The following is a 16,987-nucleotide window of genomic DNA, read 5'->3' on the forward strand; positions in this document are numbered from 1 at the left end:
TGCATATTAATTTTTCAGGCATAGCCGCCTGCTTTATTAAAAGCAATAGGATGCAGGCAACCCCTGCAGTGATTTTCGGGGAAGGGCTTGAAGTATAAGCCCTTCCCTGAAAATCATCCCTAGCTGGTGTCAAAAATAAAAAAAATATACACATCACCTCTCCGCTGCTGTCAGGGCTCCGAGACTGTTCTGAAGCTCTTTCAACAGCTGGGGATTTAAAAATCCCCGCCTCCTGAAAGCACTGGTCGGATTGGCTGAGCGCTCAGCCAGTCACAGGCAGCGCTCAGCCATTCATTGAATGACAGCTGAGCGCTACCTGTGATTGGTCACAGCGCTCAGCCAATCACAGGTAGCCATTCATTGAATTCAGCCAATTAGACCAGCGCTTTCAGGAGGCAAAGAGCATTACTGAGGCTAGATACCATCTTGGACCCTAGTCAATTAAATCCTGCAAATAGATCAAGTGGGATTGTGGGGCTACAATATATATTTTAGTTTGCCTTGTTGACAGATATAAGCAGTTTTACTATATATCTATTCCTGTCTTGCACTTGCAGCCATATAATGTATTGGATTGCACCTCTTACGAGAAGACGTTGATGCTTGTAGGTTCAGACAGAAGTTTTAGACTTGACTTGAGAGCTATTAACATTTCAAGGTTGTTTATAATTTACACACAACAGATACTGTCAAGAACAACATGGGATTGCAACAAGTAGAGACAGGACAGGGTGGAGTGCGGATGGTGGTATGTGTATAAATAACGTGGGTTATCTTGGCACCACACCAATGAGTAATAAAAAACTTGGGTAAAATGAACCATAGCAAGGAAAATCAACTACTAGCTTCAACTACGTGACCAGGGGCAAATATTTATCAGATATAATTCTTTAAAGAAGAGAACATTACAGAATCGAGTCTTCCCACATCCTTAACACAAAGGTGTGTATGCCTTCGATGACTGTCCTATGAATTACATTATGGAATATGCACTCCGGTTTATGTTTAGTAAGTGGGCAGGACCAGGTTGTGGGGCAAGACGGGTGACTTTGTCAGGACAAGCCTTTTGTAATTCAAAGATGTCTTTGAATACTTTATCATCTCAATAAGATCGGATTTACAAGCGAATCTTAAGGCAGTAAACTTTCCATGTATTTCTGCATCCCAATATTTAGATTGAGTCGTCTGTTCCTCTAGGTCTTCCGGCTGCAGGTTGCACTTCACAGAAGGTTCTCGTTCCCCCCATAATATCCCATTCACTGTGAACATACTTTGACTTACGGCCTCTATTGATTGATCTATTGTTATAAGGATATCTCACAGTGAATATGGAAACTAAGGTCGAAATGATGCCGTGTGAAGATTTAGCTTGCAGTGGGGAGATCAAGAAGAACAGTTGGCTATATCGAAGCAATAAGGATTGGAAATTCAATGAAATAATACTGCTGAGGAAAACATCATAAAACAGGTTGCATTTATATGTCATGACTAGAGATGAGCGAGTATACTCGCTAAGGCACATTACTCGAGCGAGTAGTGCCTTAGCCGAGTATCTCCCCGCTCGTCTCTAAAGATTCGGGGGCCGGCGGCAGGCAAGGAGCGGCGGGGGAGAGCGGGGAGGAACGGAGGGGAGATCTCTCTCTCCCTCTCTCCCCCCTGCTCCCCGCCGCAACTCACCTGTCACCGGCACCGAGACGAGCGGGGAGATACTCGGCTAAGGCACTACTCGCTCGAGTAATGTGCCTTAGCGAGTATACTCGCTCATCTCTAGTCATGACCTTTATCACAGGTTCCAAAAACAAATAATTGCCGTATTTTATGGTGATATTGGCATAGTTCTTAAACTATAGGGTAGACAAACCTCGGGAAGCTCCTCAAACCATTCAAAGAAGCTCGGAGGAATCCATTTCCAAAGGAAATCTTGTGATATTGCATCCTTGAGCTTCTTTGCATAGACCTTGCAGGGGATTCTAGATTAAATGAGGATATTTTAGAGGCTGGAGCATTCTAGAATAGCTGGATTACTGAACTATTGGATAGGGTAATAAAGGAGTATTGCTGTACAACGTTAAAGGGGGGTTTGCAGTTGTAAACTATTGATGGCCTATCCTCATCCTCACGATAGGTTATCAATAGTAGATGAACAGGGGTCTACTGGCTGCGATTCCTTTGATAAGCTATCTGGGTTGGTGTGCTCGCGGTGGCCAGGTTTGCTACACAGGAAAGGTTCTTATTTACTTCAATAGGGACTTGGCCTGCCATACCAAGCCTGGCCACTGCAGTGAAAATGGAGCTGCCTTTTGCCTGTAGAACTCAACTTAGTGCATCAACAGCTGATCAGTGACGGTCCCAAATGGCAGACCCCACTGATCTACTATCGATGACGTATCCTAAGGCTGGCTGCACATGAACGGGTTGGGTTCCGTATGTGGGCACCTGCAGCTGTGTTCGCCCCTGAGCGTAGCTGATGTTATCACGTACCTGTCTTTTTCTTCTTTTATTTGGCTCCAGCGAACCGCCGTCAGACATGCGCAGTACAGATTTTTTTTTCAAATCTCTATTTTTTCTGCGCCGTCGCTAAGCGATGATGTGGGCACTCACGACCTATCCGCAGTGTTAATTGCAAAAGGGCCGCAGGTCGGATAGCTTCCATTGACTACAATGGAAGCCGTCTTCTCAGAGCCCGCAGCAAAATAGAACATGCTGCGATTTTTCATCCGCTCGTGGAAATTGCAATTGGTTCCTGCGGATGTGCAGAAAGAAGCGCTTTACATAGCATGTTACAAACGGTATTTGATGTGGATCCGCGATGCGGACAACGGCCGCGGATTTCACCGTTTGTATGCATCCCGCCTAAGGAAAGACCATCAGTACTTTACAACTGGACAACCCCTTTAACCCTCTCCAATCCACTGTCTGACCTCTGAAGACATTATGATTTATGGCTGTACAGCTCCAATGTTGGAAGACATCCGTTGGGGTTCTCTTACTGTATATTGCCAGCCTCTCTGCTGTCAGAGCCTATCCAACGTGTCACCTCTTGCAGTACAGCATATAGTGCCGTTGGATAACAGCAGAAAAAGAGTAAGCCGCCTAGGAAAACCAGGATACAAATTGGATTGGAAAGGGTTAATGCTGTATTTACAACATGTTTATGGGCTACTTAAGAAAGATAGAATATTTCCATACTTTAGAAAGTTAGAATATATCCATAAAACAGGCGATGTAGCAGCACCAACGCATCTTGCATTAGCGCACCACTGAAAACTATTTCCAGGCTGAGTGGCAAACGCCAAATAGTGCAGTGGCATCATCGCGCCTAGGCAATCAACATAACATGCCAACCAGCGGGGTTGCGCTGCTATGTGTGTATGTTAAAACGTTTTTTCATAACAAAACTTTTAACTGTCCTCAGGATAGGTCATCAGTAGTTGATCGTTGGGGGTCTTCTGCTCAGGATCACCACGATCAACTGACTGAAGTGACAAAAAGTCTTGGGAGAGTGCTGCCGCCACTTCGGTTGCTGCCAGGCTCAGCACCACACATTTTATGGCAACTGCGCCTGGTATAGTAGTTCAGTCCCATTCAGTTGAATGCGAGTGAGTTACTCTTAGACCATGTGACCAATGAGCGTTATATTATATATCTAAGAAAAGGCTGCGGTGCTCGGAGGAGCACTGCAACTATTCAGAGAGCTGATTGGCAAGAATCCTAAGTGGTTGACTCCCGCAGATCAACTATTGATTAGCTATTTTCAGGATAGGCCATCAGTAGTTTAGCTTTCGAAAACCAGTTTTACAGATTGGATTTATATATTGAGTCAACTGAGTCAATGATAGATGTACCGTATACAAATGGGTATGCTTACAATTGTGTATATAGATGTAGCAATCGTTAAAGGGGCTGTCCAGAACTTTTACTATTGATGACTCATCCTCACAATATGTCATCAATAGCTGATGGGCCGAGGTTCGCTGTCAGCCGACAGTGCTGTAAATATTGCAGTGGCCCAGTTTGGTACTACAGCCATAGCTCCCATTGATTTCAGGATAGGTCATCAATAGTAAAACCAGGGGCGTAACTATAGGGGATGTGGTTGCTCACGGGCCCAGGAGCCATAGGGAGTCCATAAGGCCTATATTCTCCATATAGTAAGCCTAGTACTGTGAATAAACCATTATAGTTGGGGGCCCTATTACAGGTTTTGCATTGGGGCCCAGAAGCATCAAGTTACGCCTCTGGTAAAACCCTTTAACATGACTGATTCATCTTGACAACTCAATTTACAGTATTGTAGTACATTGTAATTAAGTTATCATAATGTGTTTAGTGCCTGGTTAATGTTTGCTACGTCTATATATTATTCTGTATAGTTGAACATAGTTTTTTTTAGGCAGATAAATGAAAAAATATTAAAAAATTAGAAAAATTGGTTTGCTTTTTTTTCAGAACCAGCGCTACTGCGGTCAGCAGGCTGCCTGCGGTACTGTGGCTCATGGCCTTTTAAGTTAGTAGGGCTAAGCTGCAATACTACACACAGCCCATAGAGAAGAGTGGAGCTGTTTCTGAAATAAACCACCCAGCACAATTAAAGTAGTAAGAAGCCACATATGTTATACGATAAAGTATAGAAAGCAGAGTTTTACATAAAAACATTCAAATATTGTGTTTTTAGTAGATATGACACTAATTTCTATACCCATACAGTCAATCCTTTTTCTCCATATATTAACATAGCAAACAGTTCACATCAGGATGCAGTTTATTGTTAGCACAGTTTAGCAGACCAATTATATCCAAATGACATGTATTAACGTAATTGTTACATTCCTTCTCAGTATTACCTCCCATTCCCACATTCTTAGCACTGCTCTGTCTGGGCATGTACATGCACATCACACATGTAGGCTGCCTTATAAGTAAAATATCCAAAGCTTCAGGATGCTGTAGAGAGTACTTACATAAGTGGATAGAGTCGCGTAGATTTAATGACCAAAATTGGGATTCAGATTGTGCCAAAAATGCAATGTGTGACCTCCGTAGTTGCAGAAACAACATAGCAGTGAGCCAGGACCGGGTCTGGGAACCCCTGTTTTGGAGATATTTGCGGTTCTCAGCTCTGGGACCAACACCTATCAGATAATTATGGCATATCTTGTATAGATGCCATAAATGTATAAGATCGGGATACCCCCCTTAAATGGAAGTTGCCTTAAAGAAAAAACTTTTTTGTTATACAAGGTCCCGAGCAGAAAACCTCCGGTCTGTGACATTCATATGCCTTAACTAGAGATGATCGAATCTACTCGGCCACGCCCCTTTTTCGCCCGAGTGCCGCGATTTTCGAGTACTTCCGTACTCGGGCGAAAAGATTCGGGGGCGCTGTGGGTGAGTGGGGAGTTGCAGCGGGGAGTGGGGGGAGAGGGAGAGAGAGAGGGCTCCCCCCTGTTCCCCGCTGCTACCCCCCCACTCCGCCACGCCTTCCCCACCCCCCGGTGCCCCCCGAATCTTTTCACCTGAGTACGGAAGTACTCGAAAATCGCGGTGCTCGATCGAGTAATTACTCGAAACGAGTATATTCGCTCATCTCTAGCCTTAACGGGTTATATGGGAAGGGGCTATCTTCATACTAAAGGATCAATACAGAATAAATAGCACGTTGGGTTGTTACAGGCTTACTAAGAGTTTCTCTCACTTTTCATTTATAATACAGTATATAATATTTAATCTACAATGAATGTTCAGAATAAAGGGTACGGCTATAAATATACTTGTTCACGTGACCCTGAAAATCTGGCTTTTTAATACTTACTGTCTTTTATTTGATAAAAGCCCATGAACACAAAGTACATAACATGACAAGTGAGTGTCCAGTATAAATTCATTGGAAATCCATTGCAGATTCACTATAGAAATGGTGAATGTAATGCTCAGTAGCGACGCTCCTAGTGCGCTAGGTAGATAGACAGACAGACTATATAACAAAAGTAATTGGAGACCTGAGCAAAAGTCTAAAGTAAAATGTATTTATATATGTTAATACTTAGTGGGGCTCCTTTGACCCTAATGACATTGGATACTCTTTGTGGCATATGTTCTTACAATGTCTGATACACTTCAGCTAGTATTTCCCTTCATTCATCCTGCAAACAGCTGCCAAGTTCTTTCAAAGAAGATGCATTGGTTTGTCTATAATGCTGCAAGGAGCATCATCATTGGACAGTTATTTTACATGGCATTGTCTTGGTCCTTTTTATTCTCGCTTAGGCGATAGATAGATAGATAGATAGATAGATAGATAGATAGATAGATAGATAGATAGATAGATAGATAGATAGATAGATAGATAGATAGATAGATAGAACTTTATCTATCTATCTATCTCTCTATCTGTAGACTTTAGTATCTCAACTAATTGAAATTGTATACTCATTTGTACTTAGGTCTGCTTCCTGTTGCGGGCAGAAAGGATCTATAAGATTTATATGGTCCTTATTTTTTATTACCACAATTACCTGCTATATAAAATGTTAAGTATCTCTTCTGCAGTAAAATAAAGATTACAGCCATTTAAACATGTGCGATTCAGAAAATTGTACCGAATATTTGTTATTTCCCAGGAAATTGTGTCTGTATGATGCATTTGTTATAGAAATTACATTGATATTTAACTTTTATTAGCTTGATTGTCGATTAGATTGTGACATTCTCTCTGTATTTTCACTTGTAAGGTAAACAAAATGGATCTGTAGCCATAGGCATATGTATCATAGAGGAAGCCATGCAGCTGCTATAGCATTGTGAGGATGGTGGAAGCACGACTCAGATTGGACCCGTTTCCCTTCTGAGGGTGCAGTTTCCATTTATGCAGAACACCTTCTTGTTGACTTTTGGTTGCATTACACCTTATGTAGTTGTAACTAGGTACACAGAATATATAAGATTTAATAGGTTATTTGTGATAACTTGAGTGTTCTAACTTTCTGTGACCAGTTAGTTATCTTAGGCCATTAAAAAAACTACTGTTCTCTTAACCTTACAAAGCAAAAGCCATTGTAAAGCAATTGAAAGGGCCATTAAGAGTCACAAAACATTATTCTAAAGGCCCATTTACACGGGATGAGTGTCCAGCAAACGATGCCTGACACTTGTCCCTCTGCATACTCGCTCCCGTGCTGTTACACAGGAGCGAGTATCGCTGGATCGCTCACAGCACAGCCGACAGGTAGGTGGGACGACTGGAGGAGAGTTCTCTCCCTGCTCTCCCCCGCCCCTCTCCATTCACTGTAAGCAGCGGACGTTCACTACTGAACTGCTACTGTTTACACTGAACGATGCTCGTTCGGATTTAAAGCATGCTGAAACTGAACGGCTCTCATCCAATCGTTCAGTTTTTGCATGCATTTACACGGGACGAGGGAGCGCCGGGTTTTCAACATCGACTAACAATAATCATCCTCTGTAAAAGGGCCCTTACATGTTAAGTCTCAATTTAAACTTTGCAACATCTGTAGACACTACAGGCAAGTGATTAAAAAAAATCTCCAAATGGGGTTTTCTTCTACAGGATTGTTGATGCCCATTGTTGTGTGAGAACCTTTGTCTATTAGAGGATTCCCTGGTACCCAGTTGGACCAATTCAATACTGTACAATTGAAATTGACATAAACACAATTGTGTATCAACAAATAATAACATGGTTTACAAATGAAGAAAACACTATTGTAGTATTATAATAATGGAACACTGTCTAGAAATGAGAACAAACACTATTGAGACCACATCAGTATAGAACACAAATAACAAACATGACCCCGATTACTGAGATATCAGAGAAATAGGACACGGCCTAAAATAAGGACAAGCAATATTGTGACATCATCAGAGGAGGATTCCTGCTTTAGTTCAACATGCAGCAAGACTTATACTTTCAAATCAAAAGGTGCACCTATCTTCCTGAGCTAATAAACAAGCGTGGAAGGTTCTAGAAGTTTCTTAAGAAAACATGTTTTTCAGAGAACATTAGATTCTGCTTTGTCATCTTATTTTCCAACATAAGACTACATGCTATGTTACACTGTCTTATCAGCCGTGTCTTCTGGACATGTAATCTTGATAAAGGAGCCAAACAAGCTATCAAAGACTACCAAAAAAGTACGCCCTGCACCTAAAAACTCTACATATTTCAATATATGTCTTCTTAAAGATACATACACAATTTTTATCACAACAAGGGATTAAATCATTGAAAGGGTATATAAAGAATCCATTTGACAGTGTTATACAATTATATTCCATAAGGGTAGTATGAGGGCCTTGATGCCCTGCAGTGGGGTCTGTACTCATAGCCCAACACCATGCAGCTTGATTGGCATTCTTCAGAGAGCACCAGATTGGCAGGTCCACCATTGGCACCCCGTTCTTTTCATAGATGGCAGCAGGTTCACACTGAGCACCTATGAGAGATGTGAAAGAGTCTGTAGGAGATGGAGAGCATTGAGATTAATGTGTGATTTAACTGTTCTCTTAAGTGTTTTGAGCAGTGCAAAAACGGCTTATGAACAAAGACAAACACTACTATGATATTAACAATGTAGAAAATGGCATAGGGATAAAGACACAGGCTATTGTAATATAAGTACAATAGAACATAGCCTAGGAGTAAAGCGTAAAACTATTGTTACATCATTATGAAAGAAAACAACCAAGGAACAAACATACATATGATTGTTACATCATCCTTATAGAACATAGGTTTGTAAAACAGACAAAACACTACAGTGACAACATAACAATAGAATACATCCAGGGAGTAAAGGCACAAACTATTGTGATGTCATTATTATAGAACTAAGTGTACGAATAAAGACAGTCCCTATTGTGACATCATCATACTATAACAAAGCCTAGCAATAAAGAAAACCATTATTGCGACACCAGCACAATGGAAGAAAAAGCCTAGGAATTAAGTCAAAAACATTACCGTGACTTCATGAATATAGAACATAGCTTAGGAAGAAAGACACAAACTGTTGTAACATTGTCAGCCTCGGAATAAAGACTAGAATTTTTTTTTAAGTTTGGTTTAGACGATTTGCTGAATTTTGTTGAGGTCCGAATTGGTTCGAACTGAACCTTCACCAATAATAATGATCCTGGCCATATGCTGATGCATCTTTTCCAGTGGTTAGCTCCGTTGCCTTGCAGTGCTGGCGTCTGCATGGAGTTTGTATGTGCTGCCTGTGTTTCATAATAATCACCTTTATTTAAGTCCTTGGTCAGATTTGAACCTAGGAAGCCAGTGCTGAATGGCACCAATGCTAACCACTGAGCCAACATGCTTCTTGCTCCTTCTTTTCCTCAATAACCAACCACCATCATTATTACAGATCTTTATTATCTTACTTCCTGCAAGTCAATGTCAGACCTTTAAACATTCCTTGTAACAGTGACTGGGAATTATGAGCCAAAGCTAGAGTCTTCTCCAGAAGAAAAAAAAAACATAACCATGTACAGACAGCTGTTTCGGGGTGATTACCCCTCATCAGAAACCTACTGTACATTGGCTTGGCTAGTGAGAGGCCCAGGGGCGTAACTATAGAGGATACAGGGGATGCGGTTGCACCTGAGCGCAAGAGCCTCTCTTCTCCATATAGAGAACCCAGCACTATAAGTAAAGCATTATAGTTCAGGGCCCTGTTCCAAGTTTTGCATCGGGGCCCGAGAGCTTCAAGTTACACCTCTGGAGAGGCCTATAGACGTGAGTTGGGAAGGATATCGTTTCTCCTTAGGGAGAGCACCTAAGAGGTGTGAGGAGACTTATAAGGCCATCCGTGCTCCTCTGGGAAATATGCAAATGAAAAATGGAACAATGCCTCTACAGCACCACCTATTGGAAGGCAGCATTCCTACAAGTCCATATCATCCATATGACATCATCAATACAGAACACAACCTATTAATACATCCCAACATTATACTGTTATCTCCAAAATAGAAAACACTCGTAGAACGTGACAGTCACTATTCTAACATTATCCATATATAATACAGCCAAGAAGTTAGTACCTTGCTGTTCTGCTAATCTCTGTTTACAAAGCTGCAGCAATGACGTGTTGCCACAACACCAAACCAGTCGTTTACGTGGCCGTGTTATCTGTGGGGGGGGGGGGGGGGGGGCACATATATGTTATTTTTAACATAGAGCTATAGTGGAATATTGATTCTGGGTCAGCAACGCTCGGTTTATCCATATGGCCCTGTAGCTCTGGACCTCTGCGTTTCGTAACTATAAAACTACTCATTATCATACAATAGGCCAAGCCAGCTGGGAGGCTGCTGAAAAGTCAGCGCTCAAGGTTAGCTGGTAACATAAAGCCAGATTTATAGAAGTGCAGGCGTGATCTGCTCTGTGATACAGGTCACAGCAAGTCTGTGTCACAAGCAAGTACTCTGACTGCAGTATGTGAGCTGACTATTGGGTAACGTGATGACTGCACTGACATCTCTCCATCTCATCTGAACCGTGGATGCCCTGAGCACAGAAGGTAAGTGACCCTTGTTTATAAGGCAGGTCTTTCGAACAAGTCCATCTTGGCTGGTCCTATAAGAAGAAATATATCTGTATGCATCATCTGCAGGGTGTATTTCTATACGTTCTCTGCAACCCCTAAATGCCGTGTTCTTTGTTCCTTTTGTGAAAATGCTGTAGATCAGTGGTCTCCTCTCCAGAAGTTAAACTCCTACTCCCACCGTACCTACAAGCTGTCAAGACATGCTTTAATTAGTAGTGCCATAACAACTGCAATCTATGCTTAAAGTCTAGTCATTATTGCTTAGTTCTAGCAGTTTTTGGGGGGCTATTAGGTATTACAGTGTTACATAATGTAGTTATATTTACAAATAATGTTATAAATTACAATAATGTTACAAGTATTATTAAATGCTACATTATATATTGTTTACTTCATGATGAATTACAGTCCATATAATAGTGCCCTTTAAAAAAAAGATTCCAAAGTCTGGAATTATGTGAAATACACACTTTTTGTTGCAAAACTCGGTATGCAAATGATTATCGCTGTCGCGCGATTAGATGAACGAACTTGCCATCTGAACCCTTAAAATGGTTTGAGACTTGGTCTATAGAAAGGCTCTCAGAGGCTCCTTGTGTGTAGTGACCTCTGTTTCCACTTGTGTAGAGCTTGTTGACCACTAGACGCCTCTACGATGCATTAAAGAGATTTTGCCTAGTTAACCGATTTTGAGACGGGTTGCATTATTGGAATACAAGAAGCTGGGTGGTTGTATCGATGAATTGCCCACCACCTGGGCCGCTCAATAGACTGTTAGGAGGTGTTGGAAGCAGTGGATGCGTGAGGGCACACAAGGCGACCAGGTTTAGGATGCCCTCAATAGACCACTAGTCAAGGTGATTGTCTGTTCGCTCAACAAGATCTAACACCTCCAACTGTTGTCCACCAGTCAGGAACAGGTGCATCATTGTTACAGGCTTGTCCACCAACCAGAGACAAGTGTACCATCGTTACAGGCTCCTGTGTCTGTCGGAAGCATTTCTAGAGCTTGGCTGAAGGGAATTTGGTCTCATGGCGATCATTACGTGTTCTGCCTTTGATACCCACCCACTGTCACCTCTGTTTGTTGTGGTGACATGAACGACCAAGCTTAACTGCTACAGAGTAGAACTGGGTTCTCTTCAATGATGAATCCAGGAGGTACCTCCATGCCCACTCGTATCACATCTTGCTTCCAAGCTAGAGGTGATACAACAGGGTACTAGAGCCTGCATGCCCACCCGTATCACATCTTGTATCCAAGCTAGAGGTGATACAACAGGGTACCAGAGCCTCGATGCACGCCCATATCACATCTTGTATCCAAGCTAGAGGTGGTACAGCAAGGTACTAGAGCCTCCATGCCCACCTGTATCACATCTTGCATCCAAGCTAGAGGTGATACAACAGGGTACTAGAGCCTCCATGCCCACCTGTATCACATCTTACATCCAAGCTAGAGGTGATACAACAGGGTACTAGAGCCTCCATGCCCACCTGTATCACATCCCACATCCAAGCTAGAGGTGATACAACAGGATACTAGAGCCTCCATGCCTGCCTGTATCACATCTTGTATCCAAGCTAGAGGCAGTACAATAGGGTACTACAGCCTCTATGTCCCCCATATCACATCTTACATCCAAGCTAGAGGCGGTACAACAGGGTACTAGAGCATCCATGCCCACCGGTATCACATCTTACATCCAAGCTAGAGGTGGTACAACAGGGTACTAGAGCATCCATGCCCACCGGTATCACATCTTGTATCCAAGCTAGAGGTGGTACAACAGGGTACTAAAGCCTCCCTGCCTGCCTGTATTACACCTTGTATCCAAACTAGGGGCAAACCAACAGGGTACTAGAGCCTCCCTTCAAGTGTTCAGTTTTCATTAATACATCATCTTTATGCTATTATATTGTAATGACTTATTCATATCAATATTATAATCTCACATATAAAGTTTCATTTGATTCTGACAACTCCTTCTAGGTGCTTGATTTTTTTTTGGCAATGAGTGTAGATTGCAACAGCTTTAATATTGAACATTTGCAAATTTTCTGGCAAAAATTGTGCTGTGCACCACATTTAGGGCGCCCACCCACTGGCGTTTGCGTTTTCCGCGATTTTTCCGCGCGTTTTTCGCGGCGTTTTCGCGGCTTTTCCATTAATTTCCATTGACTTTCATGGGTGCATTAGGAGAAAAATAAGGACACATATGCAACTGACAGTTCCTATGTTACAAACGCAAACGCAACGCAAAAAAAACGCCAGTGGACAGGAACACATGTTATCTCTATGCCTGTGCAGGAAAAACGCAAAACGCAAAACGCAGGTAAAAAAACGCCAGTGGGTGCTCGCCCTTATTATGTATTATAGACACTTTTGGACATTTTTTTCCATGCATCTGAAAAAGGGGATGACTTTAGGGAGAGTGGCTTAAATGCACCATCCTGCACCAAAAATTGTGCTAAATTGCTAAAGATGCGCCAGACTTTTCATTCAGCACAATCACTGTGATAAACCCTTTAAGTCTATCTAATCTAAGTTCGCACAGGCTAATTATATGACAATGTTAGTAAATCTGCCCCAATGTGTTTCTAGATGGGCAAGAGAGGAATAGATTGGACTGGGTGCTTTACTATAGAATGAAGAAACTAGACAGCTGGATAATACTAAAATCTATTTTGCCTTACGTTACTCTTTCTTATGTGGATATTATGCGTCACAGGAGCTGAAAAACTAATTAGAAAGTTATAAAAACTTTCTATTTCACAGACTTTTTCAAAACCTACTATCCGCTAAAAATCTGTGTTGAGAGTTAATTCCAAGCTTTTCTGTTGTAACGTCAGCGACATTGCGGCGCATGAAACTGTAAATTACGTCGTTCCCCCAAATACTTTGTAGACTTGACTCTACATTGAATTGAAATTCATAGAATACTGTGCATTCCTTTTGTCAGGGGAAGGTCAGCTTTTATTTCAGCGAAATGCAGTAGTAAATACATTACTTGACTAAAAGCTTCTGTTGCCTTGCATTTGAATGATACATCGGAACTCCAACATATGAGCTCAAAGAGACATTTTCATGTATAGCTATAAAAGATAAAAAGAAAAGTTTCATTATTCTGCCAGGGTTTTATATATGGAAGGGCTTCCCCAGAAATGTATGGCGAATAGCATTGGACATAAGATTTCAGAATATCCTTATTGTGTTTTTTCTGGCCATACACATAGGAATCTCTGTATGTATCAGATCCTGGTGCATTTATTGGACAATTTAAGAGAAAAGCTGTTCTTTTATTAAGTATTAGCCATGACGGGGTCACATATTTTTACCTGGTGCTTTGTAACTTTTCGCCACTGCTATAAAATTATATATTGCCTTAGTAAAGGTAGAACCAATTCCCATTCTTTACACAAGCTTATTTAACTATAGTGGTCTGATTGTAAGGTGACTGTCACATTTGGTTCAAGTAGTTTGCACAACCGAAGATTACAAGCAAATAGAGAAATAGACGGGATCGAACCAGTAACCAATAATGTGGATATTTATGAACTATAAAAACGAATGCACTAGACTGGAGCACCCACCCTGAAAAGGGCAACCCTACTTCAGGAGTGAGACCAGACATCAGTCCAAGAAGAACTGGTGACAACTATGCTGAACACTAAACCTAAAAGTTTGTAATAACATGACTTAAACTCAAATCTCTAAATACTAGAACCACAGAGTACTTAAAGACTAGACACTGTGGTGCTTAGCCCCCTAGGATTAAGGGGCCGGATATATTTTACAACTCTAAGGTCAAACGACAACTCAGCCAGCCTATCAGCACTTGTACCAGAGGGAAAAGTTACTCCCTAAGTGTCCAATGCTGAGAGTCGCGGTACATGCACTGCCAAGTGTATCATATGGTCTGGAGTAACGCACTGATGTGACTCAGGACCCATGGAGAAACAGGAAATCACTGTGCAGTCAGCGCAAAAATTGGAAAACTATGATCTTCTGCACCAATAGCTTCTATAATAAAGGACTTTAGGTTCTAAGTTGTCACGAAGTGCCAAGTACAAATATTGTGGCACACTTTATTTGGGACACAACTAGAATAGCAAGGTCAACCTACTGTTTTTGTTCACGGTCAACTGAACAGCAGTATCGCACACAGTAGAATGACTAATGATAACTTAGCACCAACCAAAAGATAGATAATAATATATTCTGCAAAGGACATTCAATTTATTAGTGCTGGATAGCAAAAAGCCAGTGCATTGTTTTGTTCCCCAATACAAGGAACACCACATTTGTACCCGCTCAGCCTCTGAGCTCACAGACAGCAGCCATGACTATAATGATGCCCAATGTAGCTTGTATGTGATAAAGAGGTGCAGTAGAGCCTCATAGACGTCTGCGGAGACTATATTAGGTATATACAAAGCCGTGATACTCCTGCATAAATAAGGCATTAGTGCAGACAATGTGGCAGGCAAGTGCAAGCTCCGTAGACATCAGTAACGCTTGCTAGTATTCTTTTCCATAGGCTGGTATGGTTTTAACCTGTGATGAATGTGTGCATACAGCTTGGAGTACAATGAATGCTGCTGCACACATCATACCATGGAACAAGGCAGAGATTACACAACTGCACTAAGAAACTGCAGCACTTTGTGAGTTTGATAGCAAACCTGACTAACTTGTATTTATGACATCTACACTGCAAATTCCGTAGCATTTCTGCATCCAAAAAAAAAGTCAAAATCTGTACCATTGCTGTGGATTTTGAGTGGAAATCAACAGCGTATCCGCAGCTGATTTCACATTATGCGACGCTCCCCCTCACCTCCTCCTCTGACGGCTTCCCACAGCACTCTCTGACTTCCAATTCCCAGCGGCCTGATCAGGTGCGGCGCTGCTGCTCAGGTAATGCTGGTCAGGGGAGGCCACTGCAAACCGCTGGAAACAGTTAGCCACGGAGCATTGACAGCAGGAAGCATTCAGAGGAGGTGAGGGGGAGCGCCACATAGTATTAAATCAGTTGCGGATACGCGGCTAATTTTCAGTCGCAATTCGCACCAATGGTATAGATTTTGACCTTTTTTTGGATGTAGAAATGCTGCAGAATTTGCTCCCTGTCTTTTTTGAAATGGCCCTGTACTTTTTATAACAACTGAGGTAAAATGATACATAATGATAAGCCCCGCCCCTGACCACACCCCTCTGTCCAGCTCTGGCCCCAGAAAAATCTGGTCACCTTAGTGTGTAATAGGAGACACCTACTTTTACTGCTCTGTTGTCTCTGATCTCCAATTTTGGCTGTCAACCCACACCTGCCTGTAGCATTGGGCAATCTCTATGGCATCTACGGTATGCTGTTCTGTGTGCATGAATGCACGTTCCTCAGTCAACACAAGGGTCTTATGTGTTACTACTGCAATCCAAGAACAACAGACGGGTGTTACCTGCAAACGATCAGATTTTTATTACTACCGGCTGACAGCACAGCCCTTCCTGCTCTATTCAGCAGCAGTGCAGGGCGGGTTCTGCTTTCACACATACAGATGGGATAAGTGTTACCTTGATTGTGATAGCATGGCGCAGAAAGTTGTCTTATCATAACCTAGTAAAAAGCTATTCTCTTATCTAAAACCCGTTCTAAAGTAATTCAAAGTGGAAATAAACCACTGAGATATCGTATTGAGTCAAGCCATAGAAAAACCCATCTGTATATATAGATTTACTAATAATTACCGCTATGAGATAGGATGACAAGTGTGTCCATGCGTACAGATCTTAGATACTATATATCTGACGTCATTCAAAAATGGAGGTCAGCTTGTTGAAATCATCTGGCTTTTAGCATATATTGTAGTATATGCTTGTAATGCTAGTTATAGCGTTTGTTGTTGGCAAGAATAGGACATGGCCTTCCTAAAATTTGATTTCTGAAATCACTTGGCATGGGTGCCGGGTTCGGGGTAACGTCACGCTATCAACCGGTAATGCTCCCTTTCATTTCAGTGCTGGGTGCCGATAGTGACAAATCTCCTGCTGTGTATGGGCAGATTGGTTGGCTGGGAAGTGGGAAAGCCAATGGTCATTAGTCTGTATGTGTTTATTCCAGCTCCTCCTCACAAAGGACGCCGGTTATACTTCTGCATCACTTTGGTCTGGTGTGACTCTCAGTCTGGTCTCTGTAATTGAAAATCTAGGTTTGTCTGAGTCTTCTTGTCAGTCTGCCTGTTCCGGGTCTCAAATTACATCAGCTATTCATTTACTTTTCCATCTGTGGTTTCTACAATTATATTTCATGTTACCAATTAGGGTAAGGTTCCTGATGTGGGGCTGCCCTCATCATTTGGTCATTTGATCTGCTTTCCGTTCATGTCTAGTTATTTTGGAGGCCAGAATAGTG

The 16,987-nt window shown here is 42.0% G+C and overlaps 1 protein-coding gene across 3 annotated transcripts in view; it reads left to right on the top strand.

The window, feature by feature from the left end:
- Nucleotides 1-16,987, top strand: part of PHYHIPL (phytanoyl-CoA 2-hydroxylase interacting protein like) — a 119,284-nt gene that overhangs the window by 54,177 nt on the left and 48,120 nt on the right. The window contains exon 1 of one of the 3 annotated variants that reach the window (XM_066600790.1): nt 10,371-10,547. The exons of the other annotated variants lie outside the window; for them this stretch is intronic. The gene's annotated coding sequence lies outside the window, so the exon portion shown is untranslated. Of the gene's footprint in view, nt 1-10,370; nt 10,548-16,987 lie in introns of those variants that run through there. 3 annotated transcript variants of the gene reach the window in all.

The sequence above is a fragment of the Eleutherodactylus coqui genome, chromosome 4, assembly GCF_035609145.1.
Source record: "Eleutherodactylus coqui strain aEleCoq1 chromosome 4, aEleCoq1.hap1, whole genome shotgun sequence".
Classification (NCBI taxonomy): Eukaryota; Metazoa; Chordata; class Amphibia; order Anura; family Eleutherodactylidae; genus Eleutherodactylus; species Eleutherodactylus coqui.